We start from the raw sequence: 17108 nt of genomic DNA on the forward strand, positions 1-17108 counted from the left end.
ATGTAACATACAAATTCAAAGGAATTAACTTTTCAAGCAACTCCTCGATAGAATAGGAGCAGTGATCTATTAGGAAGCTCGTAAGTTTAAATTTGAAAGCGCGTCGATTACTGCTACGATTTTGAGTTCTTGACATAGCGTTTTGAAAATGGATGTAGCAGAATATTGTACGCCTTTCTGCGCAAGATCCAAGGAGTTGCGATTCAAATGGAGATTGAATTTCTGCTAGTATTACTTGAATGGAAACTGCTACCTCATGGGAGTAGGTTGATACTGTTAACAAGAAACGACATTTAAGAATATGATTAATGAGCCAAAACATTATAATCACCTGCTTAATAGCCTGTCTGTCCGTCTTTGTAATAAACTATTGAATGTACGTATGAGAGATCCGACAGTTGGTTGGTGGGTTTGTGGCATTGGATATCTACGCACAGGTCATGTAATTCGCGTGAATAACGGGCCACTGACTTGCGTACGCGGTGGTGGCGCCCGATAGCGACCCAGATGCGTTCCATAGGAATAGATCAGGCGAATTTGGTCACCGAGACATCAACGTAAATTCGTTATGATGCTCCTCAAAACACTGTAGCACGGTTTTGCTTCCGAGACGGACATTTATAGAAAGATGACATCGCCGTCGGGGATGACATTAAGCATGAAGGGATGCAGGCTGTTCGCAGCTGTCAGCGTGTCTTCGGTTACTACCACAGGTCCCATGCAAGCGCTGGAGAATGTCTTCCATAGCATAATACTGCTCCCACCGGCCTGTGTCCGCAGCGCGCTGTGCGTTTAGGGCTGCCGTTCGCCTCGATGCCGGTGTTTGTGGAAACGACCATCGACGTAGTGTAGCACATATATGATTCACCAGAAGAGCCGACAGGTTCCACTGTTCGACGGTCGAATCCCGATTGTTCCATGCCGACTGCAGTCGTAATTGACGATGTCATTGGGTCAACATGTGATCACGCAGGGTGGTCTGCTGCGCTGCGCTGTGTTCAACGGTGAACGGTGTGCTCCGAAACACTTGTGCGTGCACCAGCACTGTGGTCTTGATTTGCTGCCCGTATCTTCGCTAGCGTGATCTCCCGTTCGCGTCCGCTCCCCTTAGGTACTTTTGTTACCACTTCACATGCCCACAATATTGTTAGTAATGGGCTCGATTCCGGCTACTTATTACATTTTGATGTAATTCCCACTTTGTTCTGCATGGTATTCTTAACCCACTAGTCAGCCACGCAGGCTGCCTTTTACTGCTAGTAACGAGTTTTGAACGTTCTAATGGAAAGCAACATTCAAAGAGGATGATAAATGTATTGGCGAAAATACATGTTCAGAGCCGGTGGTAGACAGAAAACATCATCTGAAATTGTACTAAATGCTTTCTCTGAGAATTACTTTGAACAATTAGTTCATGAGCCCACACGGATTGTAAATGGTTGCGAAAACACGCTTGACCTAATCTAATAGACAGATCTAAAAGAGTCATGGCGGATGCAGGGATTAGTGAACGCAAGGTCATTGTAGCGAGGCTCAAAACCAGATCAACCAAAACTACTAAAAATAAACGCAAAATATATCTACTTAAAAGAGCAGATAATAATTCGCTTGATGACTTCCTAAGTGAGAGTCTCCATTCCTTCCAAGCTATGGACCAGATACGGCTCAAACTCAAAGATACAGTATAGACAGCAATAGATAAATTCATACCGCCTAAGTAAATAAGAGACGGACTGATCCACCATGGTACACAAAACACGTAGGAACTCTGTTCCCGAAGCAACGAAAAAAGCATGCCAAATTCAAAAGAACGCAAAATCCCCAAATCTGGCAAAGTTTCACGAAAGCTCGAAATTTAGTACGGACGTCAATGCGAGATGCTTTTAATAGTTTGCGCAATGAAATTGTCTCAAAATATGGTAGAAACCCCAAGATATTCTGGTCGTATATAAAGTACGTAAGTGGCAAAAAACAATACAGTCACTGCGCGATAGCGATGGAAATGTTCAAAAATTGTTCAAATGGCTTTGAGCACTATGGGACTTAACATCTTAGGTCGTCAGTCCCCTAGAACTTAGAACTACTTAAACCTAACTAACCTAAGGACATCACACACATCCATGCCCGAGGCAGGGTTCGAACCGGCGACCGTTGCAGTCCCGCGGTTCCAGACTGCAGCGCCTAGAACCGTACGGCCACCACGGCCTGGCGATGGAAATGTTACCTATGATGGTGCCACTAAAGGGGAGTTACTAAGTACAGTTCTCCGTAATTCATTCATGAATGAAGAAGTAAATATTCCAGAATTCGAAACCAGAAGAACTGTTAGCATGAGTGACATCAAAGTACATATCTTAGGTGTTGCGAAACAACTCAAATCGCTTAGGAGAGGCAAGTCTTTCGGTCCAGATGGTATACCAATCAGGTTTCTTTCAGAGTATGCAGACACAATAGCGCCTTTCTTGGCAATCATATACAACCGCTCACTTGACGAAAGGTCTGTTCCTAAAGACTGCAAAGTAGCACAGCTCACGCCAATATTCAAGAAAGGAAATAGGAGTAACCCATTGAATTACAGACCCATATCAGTGACCAACTTGCAGTAGGATTTTGGAGAATGTACTGTACCGAACATTATGAATCACCTTGAAGAAAGTGACTTATTGATAAATAACCAACACTTTTGATACCGTTCCTCACAAGCGACTATTAATCAAATTGCATGCATATGGAGTATCGTCTCAGTTGTGTGACTGGATTCGTGATTTCCTCTAGGGAAGTCACAGTTTGTAGTGATGTACGGTAGATCATCGAGTAAAACAAGTGATATCTGGCGTTCCCCAAGGTAGTGTCATAGGCCCTCTGCTGTTCCTGATTTATATAAATGATTTAGGTGATAATCTGAGCAACCCCCTTACATTGTTTCCAGATGACGCTGTAATTTATCGTCTAGTAAAATCATCAGACGATCAATTCAAACTACAAAATTATCTAGAGAATTTCTGTATGGTGTGAAAAGTGGCAATTAACACTTAACAAAGGTAAGTGCATGGTTATCCACATGGGTACCAAAAGAAATCCGATAAATTTTGGGTATACGATAAATCGCACAAGTCTAAGGGCTGTCAATTCGACTAAATACCTAGGAATTACAATTACGAGCAATTTAAATTGGAAAGACCACGTACATAATATTGTGGGGAAGGTGAAACAAAGACTGCGCTTTGTTGGCAGAACACTTAGAAGATGCGACAAACCCACTAAAGGGACAGCCTACATTACACTAGTCCGTCCTCTGCTGGAATATTGCTGCGCGGTATGGGATCCTTACCGGATAGGATTGACGGAGGACATCGAAGAAGTGCAAAGAAGGGCAGCTCATTTCGTTATATCGCGCAATAGGGGTGACAGTATCACTGATATGATACGCGAGTTGGGGTTGCAGTCACTGAAACAAAGGCTGTTTTCTTTGCGGCGAGATCTATTTACGACATTTTTCTATCACCAACTTTCTCTTCCGAATACGTAAACATTTTGTTGACACCCACCTACGTAGGGAGAAATTATCATCATAATAAAATAAGAGAAATCAGAGTTCGAACGGAAAGATTTTGGTGTTCCTTTTTCCCTCGCGCCATTCGTGAGTGGAATGGTAGGGAAGTAATATGAAAATGCTTCGATGAACCGTCTGCCAGGCACTTAAGTGTGAAATGCAGAGTAACCATGTAGATGTAGATGAAGATGATGATGAAGAAGATGAAGGGAAACATTGTATCTGTCCTGCCACTCTTGTTCCTTAATGAGATTTAAAAAAACTCTCTACTGCCGTTGGATTCGTTTTCTGTGTAGTTTGTAATTATGTAAAACATTTGTCTGAGTACAAAAATATGTGCATAATGGTCTGAAAGGCTATTCACCCTTTTATTGATAGAACGCCTATTTAGTAATGAAGAATAAATAAAAATACTATCTATGATTGTGCAACTGTGCACCTGCAACCTGGTTGGAAGAAATAGAGATTGCATCAGATCATACGAATGTAGGAGATTCTCAATAACCTTTTTCTTGCACAGTAACACGCAAAACTAATATCGAAGTCACCACATGAACTATTTCATGCATGATACTTCCTGTAAAGTGGACCATGAAACGTCTCTAGATTGAGCAGAAATATTGTGAAGTCAGAGTTGACGGGGCCTATAAATAACTATAATTAAAAGTTTAATTTCACTAAATTCAACTACTACTCCACAACATTCAAATACTCGTTCAATGTAGTGTTTCGATACATCTAGGGACTCAAATGGAATACTGTTTTCTAGGTACATGACCACACCCCCACTGCACAAAGAAATCCTTGAAAAACGGCCAGCTAATCTGTATCCTGGTAAAGGAAGCCTCTGAATTGTCACACTATTTAAGTGGTGCTCGGATGTACCAATATTCCAGAGTCGTCATGTATAAGCAGTGCACTGTATCTCTAATACCGCTGATATTTTCATAAAATATGCTAATTCATTCACTAATTCGACGACTGACCTCCTTCGAAGGTGGTTTCTTTGTTAGAGAGCCTTCCTTTAAGCAGAGGTACCTATCATTTAACTTCAATGTAAAACAGATACAGCTTTAACACCAACTACTGCTGTGGTTTTCTCAAGAGTAATCACACCACCGCCCACTGCACTGTCACCTGTAAGCTTTGCCAACCTCCCCTTCCCGTACCTGTTGACGTACAGAGCACGGCTAGGGAAACCCGATCTATCGATAGGGTCTGCAGGCACCTCTACAATCTGAACCGTGCTCACCACCATCAGTGCCTTCTCGAGCCCCTAGTTGACACGCCTAACAACGACATTCTTTTCCAGGTCACCACTTGAATCATACTCCCCCTCCCCATCAAGACTATCCCCAGTCCGTCACACAATTCACTAACTCCTGATCTTTCACAAAATTCTATGTAACTGCCCTAAGTTAACAGTCAGTTGAGACAACCCTGCACTAGGTTTCGCAATTCTGGTGACCTGGTACTCCCTCCCTAACATTTCCTGCTCGTCTACATATCTGACATTTGAACTCCCTAGTAACACAACCTCCTCCTATTTGAAATTGCAGCTGTGTTAGCGACCTTAGCTACTGAGTCTGCTGCGCATTTCCTACACGTACAGCTACAAGAGGCTCCTTCCCATTAAACTCCGACAGTTGGTAAAATCTATTGGCGATAGGCAAAATACAACTGTCTGAGTATCTCCTCCTCCTAGCGGCCTTCTTACCAACTGCCAGCTCCCATACCCCAGCACCATTCTCCCTCCTAATCCTACCTAGTTCCTCCTGTGCATTTTGTAACTGCACCTCAAGAGTACTGACCTTACGCTACTGCTTCCCTACTAATTTATTTCTGCTACAAAGTCTACGTTTCCAACCACCTGTCAACTACGGTACTAAATTTAATAAATTACTACAACGCACAAACAACTTTATGAATCACAGCGAGCAGATGTGTGCGAAAGTTTATTCATCCGTTGTTCCTCCAGAAACAGCACGAGACACCGTTGAAAAGTAGTAAATTTAGTAACAGAATACGGTGCACAGACAAGTTCGTCAGTACTTTGGAACCACTACAGCTGCGACTGCACTCCGCAAAGTGTGAACACACTCACTCTACTCTGCAACGCCCCCACAAAGCTATCTCACAGGTCAGAACACGTCATGAAGGGTACAGCATCCTCCGAGTTACACACGTTACTGGTAGTAACAATATTCAAACATCAAAGAAATTTCAAACGCTTTTGCTGAAGTACGTCAACACAAATTATTTACAATAAAACAAACAATACCTTAAAGAAATTCTATCCTCTGGGACTACTTCGATACGACAATTTCAATCAAACTATTTACAAAATTGATGCTGAATTCCTCCTGAGTAGGCATTCTGTCGTCATTTTGACCCTCGAGACGACTGTCCCATCTCTAAAAACTCACTACAAAATTTTATATAATTCAATTAGCTTGCTTTGCACCTGACTTGCTAACTGTTTCCTTCCCTCTTCTAACCTTTGAGTCACTGAGCCCTTTTTGACTGTCACTGACAGCGATGCACTACCCTGACGCTGGTCCTACCCGGCACTTGTCCCATTTCGTGCCCTTTCTCCGCCTCTTTCACTTACGGTCGGCGAGGCCACGAGTTGTGTTTGGCAAGGTCGTTGCTCTCGTGCAGGGCTCTGGGGCAAACACCGTGGCGTCAGTGGCGTCCCCTTACTGGGGGTAGCCAGCCCCTGAACAAGGTTCCAAGTGTCTGAGCTAGGAGAGTTGACATTTTTAAATATATCGCGAATCTCATGCATAGATATTTTTTAAAAAAATGTTAGTGTTGACCTACATCACATAGAAAAAGTATCGATATATAGACGGAAAGGATACCGACGTACAGATCAATAAATATATCGGCTGCATATTGTGTGTCGATCTTAGAGCTGTGTGTTTAAGTTTTGATTTATTATTAGGTATTCTGCACGTCAAGAAGCTAGCAACCAGCTCATCAGCCCTTAGAGCAAGAATTGGAAAGAAAACGATGCACGTTCAAACTTGTCAATACCCACTTCGCTGACAGTGACAACTGCATGTAAGTGGCACAATGAAACGTGTCCTATGGGTCTGTCGTTCGATTTTGTCATTTCATATAAAGTAAAATTATATTCAACCACAATTTCAAATATTTACCGAAAACTGTGAAAAAATAATGTAAAATGAAAATATCATCACTCGATATTTCAATAGCGATACATCGGGAATAAAATTGTCGCCGATAAATATCTATAATTTTTGCAAAGTATCGATAAATCGATATTTTATTAGCAACCCCAGTTTGAGAGTACAGTTCAACATTGGCCTCAGATCTTAATGAGTTACCGCTTAGCAGCCAGCTGTTGTTGCTCGAGCATCAGATCAGCTAAGCTGTTACTTCACGTCATCAAGAGAAACAATACTGGCTCTCTACGGATCTGAATGCGGAAACTTAGATCCCTTAATCTGGCAGGTAGGTTAGAAAATGTAAAAAGGAAATGGACAGGTTAGAGGATAGATTTTTTGTTTTGTTTTGGTTTTAGGGCGCAAAACTGCTATGATCATGAGCGCCCGGTCCGTGACTTAGGAAACAGTAAAAAACCGAAAATAAAAACCAGCAGCAATGGGAACGAAACTCAAAAAATTGGAGAAACTAAAAGCAGAAGGAAGGCTTAAAAATCCACTACAGAAAGTGGATGGTTGTCCCAAAAAAAGCTTCAAATGACTGATGTCATTAAACTGGCACTAATAAACTCGAGAACGCGATCGGCGGAGCGCGTGTCATCTGCTAAAATGGACTATATATCAGGCGACAGCTGTAGACGTGCGCGAAACGGAGTAAAATAGGGGCACTCAATTGATAGGTGTCTTACGATCCACAGCGGAGAGCAGTGGGGACAGAGTGGGTGAGGACCGCCGCTTAAAAGATGTCGATGGCTAAAAAGACAGTGCCCTATCCAGAGTCTAGTTAAAATTACCTCCTCCCGACGACGCGTTCGGGAGGATGAGGTCCAAGCACAAGGAAGAGCTTTCACGTCCCGCAATTTATTATGGGGAAGTGTCGACCAATGTGCGTGCCATAAATGAACAGCACGACGACATAAAACGCTCCGTAGATCGCCGAAAGGAATCGATGGAATAGCTGGCCGAAGAAGAGAGACTGCAGCCTTGGCTGCAATATCGGCCGCCTCATTTTCACAGATACCAAAGTATCCCGGGAGCCACAGGAACGCCACCGAGACGCCCCCCAGGTGGAGCAAGCGCAGACAGTCCTAAATCCGGTGTACCAGAGGGTGCACAGGATAAAGAGCTTGGAGAGTGAGGAGAGAGCTGAGAGAATCTGAGCAGATAACGTATTGTATACGCTGATGGCGGCGGATGTAGTGGACAGCCTGGAGAACAGCGTAAAGCTCCGCAGTATAAACCGAACACTGGTCGGGAAGCCGAAAGTGATTTGGGGTGTCGCCAACAATATAGGCACTCCCTACACCTAACGATGTTTTCGAGCCGTCGGTGTAAATAAATGTGGCGTCCGTCATTTGTGCACATAGAGCAGCAAATGCCCGACGATAAACGAGTGAAGGGGTACCATCCTTGGGAAATCGACAAAGGTCATGGAGCAGGCAGATCCGGGGAGGGAGCCAAGGCGGTGCTGTAACCCAAGTTGTCAAGAAGGTTTTAGGAAAGCGGAAGGAAAGAGAATGGAGCAGTTGACGGAGGCGGACTCCCGGGGCTAGTAGGGAGGAGGGGCGGCATGCATACCCTACATCAAAGGAGGCGTCGAAAAAAATGTCATGCGCTGGATTAGCAGGCATGGAAGACAGATGGCTAGCATAACGACTCAGAAGGACTGCTCGCCGATTGGACAGCGGAGGTTCAGCAGTCTCAGCATAAAGGCTTTCCACAGGGCTGGTGTAAAAAGCTCCAGACACTAAACTTAATCCACGGTGGTGGATAGAGTCGAGACGCCGAAGAATAGAAGGCCGAGCAGAGGAGTAAACTATGCTTCCATAGTCCAATTTCGAGCGCGATACAGGCAGAGGACCACTCGGTCCGCTCCCCAGGAGGTACCATTCAGGACACGGAGGGTGTTGAGGGATCGCAGACAGCGAGCCGAAAGGTATGAAACGTGGGACGACCAGCACAGTTTTCTGTCAAACATAAGACCCAAGAATTTAGCGACGTCCGAAAACGGAAGGTTGACAGGTCCTAGATGTAAGGAGGGTGGAAGAAACTCCTTACGTCGCAAAAATTAACACAAACGGTCTTACTTAGAGAAAAACGGAAGCTGGTTTCGATGCTCCAAGAGTGGAGGCGATCTAGACATCCTTGAAGGCGTCGTTCAAGAAGTCTGGTCCGTTGAGAGCTGTAGTAGATCGCAAAATCGTCCACAAAGAGGGAGCCCGAGACATCAGGAAGGAGACAATCCATAATTGTATTGATGGCAATGGCAAACAGTACAACACTCAGTATGGAGCCCGGGGGTACCCTGTTGTCTTGGGAGAAAGTACGGGAGAGAGTAGTGTTCACCCGCACCCTAAATGTGCGCTCTGCCATAAATTCGCGAAGAAAAAGGGGGCAGCCGACCTCGAAAGCCCCAAGAGAACAGTGTGCGGAGGATGCCTGTCCTCCAACAGGTATCGTATGCTCTCTCCAGATCAAAAAATATTGCTACTGTTTGGCGTTTCTGGAGAAAATTGTTCATGATGTAAGTGGAGAGAGCAACAAGATGGTCAACTGCAGAACGATGCTTTCGGAATCCGCATTGGGCAGGTGTTAAAAGACTGCGGGATTCCAGCCACCATGCCAGACGGTAATTCACCATATGCTCCAAAACCTTAGACACTACTCGTGAGAGAAATGGGACGATAGCTAGAGGGGGAGATGTTTGTCCTTTCCAGGTTTCGGAACAGGAACGACGATAGCTTCCCGCCATCGTCTGGGAAAAGTACTGTCAGTCCAAATTCGATTATAAAGGCGAAGGAGGTAATGCAGACTATGGGTTGGTAAATGCAGCAACATTTGGATGTGGGTACCATCCGGTCCTGGGGCGGAGGAGCGAGAAGACGAGAGTGCATGTTGGAGTTCCCGCATGGAGAAAACAGTATTGTAGCTTTCGCGATTTGGAGAGGAGGAAGCAAGAGGTCGCACTTCCGCTGCACGTTTCTTCGGGAGAAACGCTGGCGGGTAATTTGAAGAGCTCGAAATCTCAGCAAAGTGTTGACCCAATGAGTTAGAAATTGCGACGGGGTCCACGAATGTATCATGCGTGTCAGTGAGCCCAGAGACCGGGGGATACTAGGCGCGCCTGATAACCGTCGAATCCGACTCCAAACTTCCGAGGAGGGAGTGAAAGTGTAAAATGAGCTAATAAAGAATTTCCAGCTTGCCTTCTTGCTATCGCAGATGACGCGACGGCATCGTGCTCGGAACTGCTTGTAGCGGATACAGTTGGCCAAAGTAGGATGGTGGCGCAAAACGCAAAGAGCACGTCGCCGCTCACGTATTGCGTCACGCCACTCCTCGTTCCACCAAGGAACTGGCGGGCGCCAGGGCAATTCGGAGGTGGGTGGTATTGAACGTTGCGCAGCTGTAAGAATAACGTCGGTAATATGTGTGACCTCATCGTCGACGCTGGGAAAGTGACGGTCATCGAATGTCGCTAGAGACGAAAAAAGTGTCCAATCGGCTTGGGCAAACTTCCAGCGTCACGGGCACATATGTGGCAGTTGAGGCTGCAGTCTAAGGACACATGGAAAGTGGTCACTCGAGTGTGTATCGTCAAGGGCGAACCATTCGAAGCGCCAAGCTAGCGGAACAGTACCGACCGAAAGGTCCAAGTGAGAGAAATTTGTCGTGGAGGCAGACAAAAATGTAGGGACCCCAGTGTTGAGGCACACTAGATCCGCTTGGTGGAAGACGTCTAGCAATAGTGAGCCACGTGGACAAGGATGTGGAGATCCCCAAAGCGGGTGGTGGGCATTGAAGTCCCCAACCAGCAAATAGGGGGGTGGAAGCTGACCAAGAAGATGAAGGAGATCAGCTCGTGCCATTGGTGTGGACGATGGAAAGTATACAGTACAAAGAGAAAAGGTATATCCAGAAAGGGAAAGACGGACAGTGACAGCTTGGAAGGAAGTGTTTAAGTGGATTGGGTGATAATGAAGAGTATCATGGAGAAGAATCATGAGTCCTTCATGGGCTGGAGTGCCTTCAACAGAAGGGAGATCAAATCAGACGGACTGAAAATGGATGAGAACAAAGCGGTCAATGGGACGCAGCTTTGTTTCCTGACGACAGAAGATGACCAGAGAGTAGTTACGTAAGATGATCGACAACTCATCCCGATTGGCTCGAATGCCGCGGATATTCCAGTGGATAACGGACATAGGGTGAACAGAAAACGGAGGAATGTGATGAAGGTTGCTGTCAACTCAACGACTGCTCAGAGCTTGCAACCGACAGCATGGAATGGCATTCAGCCGAAGGCAGAAGATCCTGATCCATAGGTTGTTCAGGAGCAGCTCCTGCCACCAGCGATCGGCCGGTTGATCGGCTGCCAGCAGTGCGCATTGGCGACACAGAAGACGGCCGAGGGCGATTTCCGCCAGTTGGTGCTGTAGATGGGACACGCCTTGGCGGAGAAGGAGATGAACTGGGTTTCTTAGTAGCCTTCTTCGATATATGATGTTCAGATGGAGGAGGAACTGATGGTTGTTATGTTGGGGTATGTAAAAATCTTCATGAGTATGCTTATTTTTCGAAATCTTGGTGTCTGACTTTTGGGCCCGAGACTTAGCAGAACCCGATGAAGGGTGAGCCATAGAGTGGGCAGGCGAAAGTGGTGAGGTTGAACGGGCGATCTTTGCGCTGACCGATCTGACGACCGTGGCACTGAAGGTGGGGTCGCAAGTCTGCGTGGCCGCATCCTTTGTTGGCCGAGGAGAAGCAAGGCCAGTGCTGTATTTTCCTGTCTGAGGCACGGTGGGCTGTCGACTGGCGAATAATTTTCGAGCAGCAAAGGTCGACACCTTTTCCTTCACTCTGATTTCCTGGATGAGCTTTTCGTCTTCAAAAACGGGGCAATCTCGAGAGGAAGCAGCGTGGCCACCCACAGTTGATGCAGCGAGGGGATGGAGGTGGACAAGCACCCTCATGGGCATCCATGCCACACGTAACACATTTGGCCGGATTGGAACAGGACTGGCTGGTGTGATTGAACCGCTGACATAGATAGCAACGCGTAGGGTTTGGGACATAAGGGCAAACGGAAATTATCTCATAGCCTGCTTTGATTTTCGATGGCAGTTGAACTTTGTCAAATGTCAAGAAGACAGTGAGGGTTGGAATGAGGTTCGTGTCAACCCTTTTCATAACTCTATGAACAGCCGTTATGCCCTGGTCAGACAGGTAGTGCTGAATTTCTTCGTCAGACAATCCATCGAGGGAGCGTGTATAAACGAGTCCATGTGAGGAATTTACAGTGCGGTGCGCTTCAACCCAGACAGGGAAGGTGTGGAGCAGTGAAGTACGCAGCAATTTTTGTGCCTGGAGGGCACTGACTGTTTCTAACAACAAGGTGCCATTCCGTAATCTGGAACAAGACTTTACAGGACGTGCAATTGCGTCGACACCTTTCTGAATAATGTAAAGGGTTGACCGTGGAGAAGTCGTGACCTTTGTCAGACCGAGAAACAAAAAGGAAATATGTCAACGATGGAAGAACTGTCTGTGGCTGAGACTCAGTGAACTTACGCTTGTGAGCAGACATAGTGGAAGGTGAGGAAACCATTGTGGAAGAATCCCCATAATTACCGGCGTCTCCGATGGCGCGCTCCTCCCTTGTGGGTGCCCTCTCTGAGGGCACTCCCGCCTTAGGTGATTGTTCACACCTCAGGTCACACCTCCCGACAAACGGACGGAGGGACCAATCGGCACTTTCGGAAGGTATCAGCTCGGGTAATCACCCCACCCTGGGCCTGCCCGTTACCAGGGGGTACGTACGTGTCCTACCTGTCTACCCGGGGCGGGGAATTACGCGTTACCTCGTCACTGGCTATGCACAAAAATGCGTGGGTTGGCCTTCAGACATGCACAGGGAGGAAGAAAGAGAAAGGGAAAGGGAAAGGAAAGAAGAGGGGTCTCAAACGCCACAGCGGAGAAAAGGGTAAAGAGAAGAGGTAAGGTAAAGAGAAGGACAAAGGAAGGATGAAGACATACAAGCAGGGAAGGCGAAGAATGCGTTGCATTTACGAGCATCCGTCTCCGGACTTAGGCACAAACCGTACTCCCAGATGGTGAGAAAGGGAATGAAAGAGCCAGAGGGGAGTGGGGGGCCCAGATGAGGGATAGAAAAGGATGCGGAAAAGGAAGGTATGCAGCCCGGAAAGGAAGGAGGGCCACATCAGCTCGGGGTCCCATGCTCGCTACGCACGTATCCACAAAAGAGTTGTGGACGCCCTGGGGGGGGGGGGGGGGGGGCAGCATGTTTACATGCTACTCTCGCTCACCTGAAAATTATGAGAAATGGAGGGGGCCAACGACGATATGTCTGTCTTGCTCATCTGACTTGCTTTTCTTCTTCATCAGGCCATATACATGAACCGATATGCTGATATTCTGCACCTCAAATTTAGGCATGTCCTGGATCGTGACGGGGTACTGCATACCATCAAAGTTATAACACAAATGAATGTTATCACCTAAATGGTATGTACTGGGACACTCAGGATGATCCCTTCGATCACACTTTCTTTCGCAAGCCAAGACTGACCATGCAAAACAAGCATGATCTTTCCTATTTTCGACATTAACGAATGCCTGCTTATTAGCTACATATTTAGGGAGCTTGATATAGCTAGACCCTCCATTTACCAGATCGTAGACACGTATATGGATGTTCAGGTGTAGAATTCTGCCGAGTGCTTTCGCTGAGCCGTTGTCTCGGAAAACTGACCCAATATAGCACTGAAGGTGGATTTATGAAACCACTCGGCGATTGATGTGCTCCGCATTATCACGCCATTATCCCCCCAAAGATAATGGATACTAGTCTCTCCATCACCAGATTTAACTGGAGGGAGGGGGGGGGGGGGTGATAATTCAATGCATAGCACTGCACTGAATTTAAGGGCGGTGTACTGTGGATCATTGACTACCTTGAGGAGCTCTGTTTCCATGACAGGAATGCACACATGTAGACATCCTACAGGATCACGGTACCCCCCTGTCATGTTCTCTACCCTAGTGAACGAGATTCGCTCCTCGAAGTCGTCTGCAATCACTGAGTACTGCAAATGCAATATGGTGTCACCAACTAGATGTACTTGACTAAAAGGACGGGCGAGAGAACTGCCACTAGCCACAGGATCGTCACTAATACTATTGCTATAACTAGAGCTAGTGCAGCTAGCTGGTACGCGGTGTACCTCGCATGATGCCAGTGGAGGAGACGCACGTGGTGGTCGGGGCATCCTCAGTGCGAACAGCTGGGCACAGGCTCCATGAACATGGCAGGTTTCCGCGCGGCGACCAGAGGCGCCTTCACTGGAGACGAGTGTCTCTGCAGACGCTGCTGGTTGGATGGTGTACCCGCCACTGGTACACGTGCGATGCGTTGTTGAGGCGTAATCACTGTAGAAGAAAGAGATAAAGTAAATAAGTACATTGTCTACCGCTGCTGGCGAGGTGAAGAAAATGAATTCTAACTACCACACACTTCGCATATATAATGTGTGTGTGTGTGTGTGTGTGTGTGTGTGTGTGTGTGTGTGTGTGTGTGTGTGTGTGTGTGTGTGCGTGTGTGTGTAAAGACGATTGAGAGTTATTTATTTTTCTACGTACTTATGTGAGTGGTGGTGGTGGTCTGGGCTATTTGTAGCTGGGGGCTGAACACAGTTATGTAGGGTGCTACGTGGGACACCCCCCCAGCTCCACTTACAACTGAAGCTGCACTTCCATTAAGTGATCTAGAAACAAAGAAAAAAATAAGTACGAAATAGGAAATTTTTTTTTTGGAATAGTTTATATAAAATGACGAACAGATTCGAATTAAAATTATACTCACAAGGCAATTCTCGCTGTCCGTGGAGCACAAGGGGTTGGGGAGCCTGTTGAGCTCCAGTCCGTTCCTCACTCTCGAGGATTAAGTAGAAGAGGTCCACTATAACGACAAGATGTGTAATTTAATAAGGAAAATATATAAGATATAGAGGAAAGTGAAAAATAGAAATTATTTACTTACTCGATAATAGCGAATCCTGGACTCCAGGTCTCTTCCCACTGGACTCTGCAGTGTTGTGTAGTCAACGAAGAAATAGCTAGCACAAACTAACGAACGATGTGGCACACAACGGACAAGTGAGAAAAATGAGCATGGTGTGGCTCCTTATATAAGTGTGATGATGTAGTGTCAGGTGATCTTAGGATGAACAAATAGGTGTTGAGAATTTTGTGGGAGTAGTGGTTGAGTTCACTAGCAACCCTAGTGGCTGAAAGCTGAACTAGTCAAATGCTTCCAGGACATGGTGGATAGCTAAGCATTTTATAATTTATAAAAGTATAGACAAATTATTCATACTAGGAGTAAAGATGCTATTTAGAATAGGAACTGGATGATATTGAATTCAGGATTTTAGATCATTATGTGTGTATAACTAATGAGGAAGTATTGAATAGGATTGGGGAGAAGAGAAGTTTGTGGCACAACTTGACCAGAAGAAGGGATCGGTTGGTAGGACATGTTCTGAGGCATCAAGGGATCACCAATTTAGTATTGGAGGGCAGCGTGGAGGGTAAAAATCGTAGAGGGAGACCAAGAGATGAATACACTAAGCAGATTCAGAAGGATGTAGGTTGCAGTAGGTACTGGGAGATGAAAAAGCTTGCACAGGATAGAGTAGCATGGAGAGCTGCATCAAACCAGTCTCAGGACTGAAGACCACAACAACAACAACAACAACAACATGTGTGTATGAGGAGCTATCGTGTTAGGATGAATGATTTGGATATATTTTTGATGAGGGATTTATTTAAATTATATACATGTTTTATATACATGTAATTAGACGTTGATGGTATTAAGAATAGTGTTAGTAAGAGCTATAATATTCATCTCCAGACTTTCTAAAAACCATTTCTTTTAGCAATTTTCCTGGTAAAGAATTTATGGTAGGGAGCTAATTTTTGTAAGAATAAAGAGAAGGTTAACTATTTGTAGGACAATATAGAATTTGAGTTCTTATTTTTTGTAGATAGGTTTTCTTTGTTATGGTTTTAGGGCGCAAAACTGCTACAGTCATTAGCGCCCGGTCTGTGGCTTGGGAAAAGATAAAAAAACCAAACTGGAAACCAGTAGTAGTGGGAGCGAAACTCAAAAATGTGGGGAAACTAAGAAAATAAAAAACCACTATAGAAAGCGGGGGATGTTTGTCCCCAAAAAGAGCTTCAAATGACTTACGTCATCTCTCTGACACTAATAAACTCTAGAACGCGATCGGCTGAGTGCGTGTTATCTACAAAAATGGAAGATATATCAGGCGACAGCTGTAGACAGGCGCGTAACGGAGTAATATAGGTGCACTTAAGAAAAAGGTGTTTCACCATCCACAGCTGAGAGCAGCTGGGACACAGCGGGGGAGGATTGCCACTTGAAAGATGTCGATGACTAAAAAAGCAGTGCCCTAGCTGGAGTCTAGTTAAAATTACCTCCTCCCGACGATGAGTTTGGGAGGAAGAGGTCCAAGCATAGGGAAGAGCTTTCACGTCCCACTACTTATTATTGGAAAATGTAGACCAATGTGCGTGCCATAAAAGAGCAACACGACGACATAAAACACTCCGTAGATCGGCGAAGGGAATCATCCGAATAGGAGGCTGAAGGAGAGAGACTGCAGCCTTGGCCGATATATCGGCCGCCTCGTTTCCACGGATACCAACGTGTCCTGGTATCCAGAGGAATGCCAAGGAGACGCCCCGAAGTGGAGCACGTGGAGGCAGTCCTGAATACTTTGGACCAGAGGGTGGACATGGTAGAGAGCTTGGAGACTGAGGAGAGAGCTGAGCGGATCTGAGCATATAATATCTGTATCCGCTGATGGCGACGGATGTATTGGACAGCCTGGAGAACAGCCTAAAGGTGCGCAGTAAAAACCGAACACTGGTCGGGAAGCCAAAATCGATTGGGGTGTCACCAACAAAATAGGCATTGCCAACACCAAATTATGTTTTTGAGCTGTAAGTGTCAATAAATGTGACATCCTTAATTTGTGCACATAGAACAGCAAATGCCTGACAATAAACGAGAGAAGGGGTAACATCCTTGGGAAACTGACAAAGGTCACAGAGCAGGCAGGTCCAGGGGCGATCGAGACATCCTTGAAGACGTCGTTCAAGAAGGCTGGTCCGTTGAGAGCTGTAGTAGAGCGCAAAATCGTCCACAAAGCGGGAGCCTGAGACATCAGGAAGGAGACAAGCCATAATTGGATTTATGGCGATGGCAAACGGTACAACAGCATGAATCCCTGAGGCACCCTGTTTTCTTGGGAGAA

The sequence above is a fragment of the Schistocerca americana genome, chromosome 6 (assembly GCF_021461395.2).
Source record: "Schistocerca americana isolate TAMUIC-IGC-003095 chromosome 6, iqSchAmer2.1, whole genome shotgun sequence".
Lineage (NCBI taxonomy): Eukaryota > Metazoa > Arthropoda > Insecta > Orthoptera > Acrididae > Schistocerca > Schistocerca americana.